This window comes from Armigeres subalbatus, unplaced genomic scaffold, assembly GCF_024139115.2.
Source record: "Armigeres subalbatus isolate Guangzhou_Male unplaced genomic scaffold, GZ_Asu_2 Contig170, whole genome shotgun sequence".
NCBI lineage: Eukaryota > Metazoa > Arthropoda > Insecta > Diptera > Culicidae > Armigeres > Armigeres subalbatus.
Window position 1 is genome coordinate 143,927 of NW_026942506.1, and position 4,697 is coordinate 148,623.

Consider the following 4,697-nt stretch of genomic DNA (forward strand, 5'->3'; position numbering starts at 1 on the left):
TGAGTTTGAGAAAAAATATCAAAACAACTTTCGGATTCTTGGTAGTGCGTAGAATAAAGAAGGAGCTGACAAAAAAATCATCGTGAATTTAAGTTGGTGTCTGAAAGCAAGTCAGCCAATTGTGGAAATTCCAATAAATTAAGGCCGAACAAAATTACAATTAACTCGATTTGTGTTTCGTGTTATCATCACTGAGTTGGAACAAATATTTCGGATATTTTGCTGAGTGAACGATAGATCCCAGTGAATGTCGATGTGGTTTTCTGTGTTGTGTGTGAATGTTCGCCGTAAACAATCACAAGCGAAGGAAGGAGACCAAAAGTTACGTAAACGGATTTTAAAACATTTCTCCTCCAAGGAAGCGTTTCTAGTTGAAGGTATGTGAAAATTATTCTTGCCTAAAAATTAAAGTTTGTGTACACAAAATCTTAAGAAACACATTTCTGGTGAAAATTGTATTACTAGTAATTTTCTGCTAACGCTTTTCCAAAACAGTGCATATTATATTGACTTTTTATATGGAATGAAGACAGTCAAAATACAACATTAACATCAACAAAATACAGTATTATAAAATGTGAAGGCAGAACGCTAACAATAAAATTGAATAAAGTTTACTGACTTTGTGTGCTAAATTTTGTGTCTTTCTTAGGGAAAACTTGATCTCTTTTCACACTTTAAATATACCTCTCACTTAAATAAGTACCAAACTAACTCCGTTCTCGCACAGGCTATCTGGAAATCATGTGATGCGCAATATTGTGTGGATTGTGGTTGACAGTCATAACGATTTCTTGAAAGAATTTTCAAAATGTGAGTTTCAGAATCTTCTGTGGAAATGAATGTCTCTTTAAGAGCTTGTTTGGAAACGTTTGAAAGGGGCTCTTTCGCATATTTCCCTTTAAGTATATTTGATCCTCCGATTTGCTGTGCGTCTTTAAAACTATGTTCGAAGTGTCTTGAAATTCAGAAAGACTTGAATTCTTTGATCAAAACACAAGAACTGCCTTGCCAAACCAACGCGACGAGAGTGAAATAGTTTGAATTCCGGGAGGCTGTTTTCAAAACAGGGACACTAATAGAGCGAAACTTTGAAGTTTCCGTCACAAAAAAAGATGTCCGAGTTTTTGACCTTTTCACATAAATCCGGAAACATTGAAACAATATTCAAATGAAAACACTAATTGGTAGAACTGCATAATTCAGTCATATTTCATAGTATGAGAACACACACAGAGAAGAAATTATCATGCAACTGGTTCTGATCTCGCGGTGGAATTGAGAATTGGGAATATGAAAACACAATACTCCATTAGATTTGTTAATAAGACCAACATTTAAATTTCATTATGCTACTACGTGATGTTCTAATAAATTACAAAGTATTTTTCCTAATCTGTCAAATGGTATCTTTTCAAACTATAGCTGAAGCAAAGGCTGAAATTTTCAACATAAAACTGATTCTAGTTTTTAAAGAATATAAAAAATATGATCAACATTAGTCTATTATATCATTCTTGGTTCGTTAGTTGTTTCGACATTTATTGGCTTTGTGTTGCTGCGCCTCACTTTTTTAATTACTCCTTGAAATTTTCATGAAAAGGCTAAAACTCTCAAAATTTTACAAATTCAATGGAAGCTTGTTTTATTGATACGGAATTGGAAGGCAACTTTCGTCATGTCAATTAGAAGCTGCATTTCGTTTGCATACACTTTGTTGGATTATATTTATGGAAAATTTTCAATTTTCAACATAACTGATAAACAAATTCATCCGATGGTGAAATAAACGAACAAAGCACAAATTTTGTCTGCTGAAACATGTATGCTCGATGCTGAAAAAATCATAATATGACTATTGTTTGATAGGATGAATATAAAATGCATAACATGATGGACCGGAATAGGAAACCTATTTTAAAAATAACTTTTTTCATAAAATGATTTTCGCATTGATTTAATATTACATTTTTTTTTATACAATTCTATATGTAAAGTAATGGAAAGAACAGACAAAAAAGTGGAAAGTGACAGGACTATGAGACGAACGAAAAGTTAGAGACATTTTTTTAATTTAAGAGGCTGAATGAAAGCTTCTCAATTGACTCAGGTACGTTTACTCTAACTATCAGTGAAGCCAAAACATATTACGTTTAAATTTGAACAGAAGGTTTTGTCATCCGGAAAAAAAAATCGGTCGAATTTCAGTAAGTTTGATCTTAAAAATCTCTCCTGATGATAATTGAGTAAAAGGTCCAATAGTGGAGGATCTAAGCACCTTCCAACCCTATATGGTCGGGATTCATCCAAATCGCACCAAGCGGCTTTTGACTGACTTGTGGTATTTTGTTCGCAAAGAAAAGGACAACATTCTATATCAATATATCGTACTTGCTGTAGGATATCCACATTTATAATCTGGGAGTTAGACGACAGAGTTTTGCTATTTGGATTGATTTTTTCGGCGATAGATCTTAATAAGTAGCAAATCTTGTCGGATGAAGGCAAAAAGTTTGCTACATATAAGACTGCTATCGCCGCAAAAATTCAATCTCAACACATTTATAGTGAGAGGGATTCATCGATTTGAATCAATTAAATCTGCTAAGAAAATTTGAGTTGAGAAATGGGTAATTTTCAGTTGGCGCTCAGTGCGTTTGACTGAACCCGGCCCTTGCACCAAATCTATACTTCATTTTGCTTATAGTGAGTTCGAAAGCTCTTCAGCTTTGTTTTGCATGAAAAGTGTTGAAGATGCTGCAATTCACCTTACTACCTAAAACCAATCCTCCAATTATGTCCTTTCTAATTCAGAATAATAGAAAAGACTTAAACGAAAGAGCTTTCACAGTTCAAACAGCTAAATATCCATAAGGTCAATTGTAGTTGTTGAATTGGTCGGGCTAGTTCAATAATTTAGTCAGAATTTGATGTACAGATCATTACAGAAGCTGAATGTTGAAGAAAATAGTTGTATGATGACACGCATAACTGTATTTGTTCTTGAGCCTAAACAGTATTTTGTTCAATTTCCATTAGACAAGGAGCCAAGGCGCTGGTTACAGTAATTAATAATAAATATATCAGACCGCATCGTGCTTTCGTGCTGTGCGGTTCTTTCTCTCTTTGCGGAAGGAAGTTTTAATACTACCAGAAGCTATTTTAATTTCAACGGTGCTTCTTGGCGCTATTTGTACCCACTGATCCGTTACGATCTTTGCAAGGACCCGTGCCTTCGTTTCACGTTGGACCCGTTTGCGGAAGAAATTCCGACAAGCGGTGGTAATCCTGGGGACACCGTTCTGGAAAAAACCTCTTAGAAGGTCACGTCTCCACGCTCAGCCATGAGCATTAATAAAAACAAGAGGAAGGGAGTCTCTGAATTCTCCACTTCCTTCAAAGAAACAAGGTTTCAAGACCGTCCTGCCAAAGCGCGAAAAAATAGAAGGAAGCTGGAGAATTCAGATATTCCTTCTACTCTAATATCGGAAATAATTCTTCTCCAATCAGACTGGGCAATCAGTTCGATTTGATTAATATGAAATTGAGCAAATCGAATATACCTCTGGCCCGTGATTCGATTCATGCGAAAAAGCAAAGGATTCCGCCAATTGTGGTATCTGTTGCCGAGTTTTCTGGCTTCGGAATGAGATTTTGAGTAACCTTCAGGGGATCAAGGTTTCATTTCAGATTGCTAGGAAGGGTGACTGCCGCGTTTTGCCTGGATCCTTTGACGATCAAAACGTCTTCTTCAGTATTTAACTGAGAAGCGCCATAAATTCTTCATACGACGACAAAACTGGGCGATTTTCAAGTCGTCTTGAAAGGTCTCCCAGTGATGATAAATCACTGGATGAGATTAAAATTGAAATTTCTCAATTACTTGGATTTTCACCAGTCAAGTAATTAAGATGAAAAAGAAATCCTCCGGTACTTCCCAGAGGGCATTTCTCAAGAATTTTATTTAGTTCATTTTAACAAAAGTGAACTAAATAATATGAAAAGTTGGAAAAGGCCTGTATTATTCTCATGTCCGTGTTACATGGAACATTTCCCAGGCCTGGGAAATTCAAAACCAGTGCCGTAAGTGCCAGGTGGTCATGGAAAAAACATTGTCACATGGATGCTGTATGATTTGTAGTGGAACCTCTCACGCCAAGGACGCATGTCCTGTGAGAGAAGATTCCTAAATTTAATGTGCTAATTGTGGGGCAATCATAAATCCAATTTCTGGAATGCCCTTCACGCAAAAAGTTTTGAATTCCGTGCAAAATTGTGACGGAAATTCCAATCGGATCACAGATTCGACGGGTAGAAATTTTTCAAACGCTCAAATTCCGAAACCGGTTACCGTCGAGCAATCCATACCCACAATTCACAAACAAATTTTGCCGCTCGTCAACGGTAGCAAGCACTGATAAATTCAATTTTCAGATGTACCCACGTATGCAAACATTACTGCTGGTAGACAAAATTTCTCTTCTCAAAATAAGGTTTACACCCATTTCCCAACGGAAAATAACGATCATGTTGCCGATTCAGGTAGCATGACTGCTTCCGATTTTGATTTTTAACTGAACAATTGCATCACATGATTGATGCAATTTCAATAACTCTTTCCTGAAGCTGTTCAGGTTGGTATAAAGTACACAAAAAATTGTTATCGGACTCCGTTTCAATGGTAATACGTAACTTCT

At 36.0% G+C, this 4,697-nt stretch overlaps 1 protein-coding gene across 1 annotated transcript in view; it reads left to right on the forward strand.

Moving 5' to 3' along the window:
- Positions 1–239: 239 nt before the first annotated feature.
- The window catches only part of LOC134203226 (protein jim lovell-like), a 394,722-nt gene continuing 390,264 nt past the window's right edge, over positions 240–4,697 (forward strand). The window contains exon 1 of the mRNA XM_062678109.1: positions 240–377. The gene's annotated coding sequence lies outside the window, so the exon portion shown is untranslated. The remainder of the gene's footprint in view (positions 378–4,697) is intronic.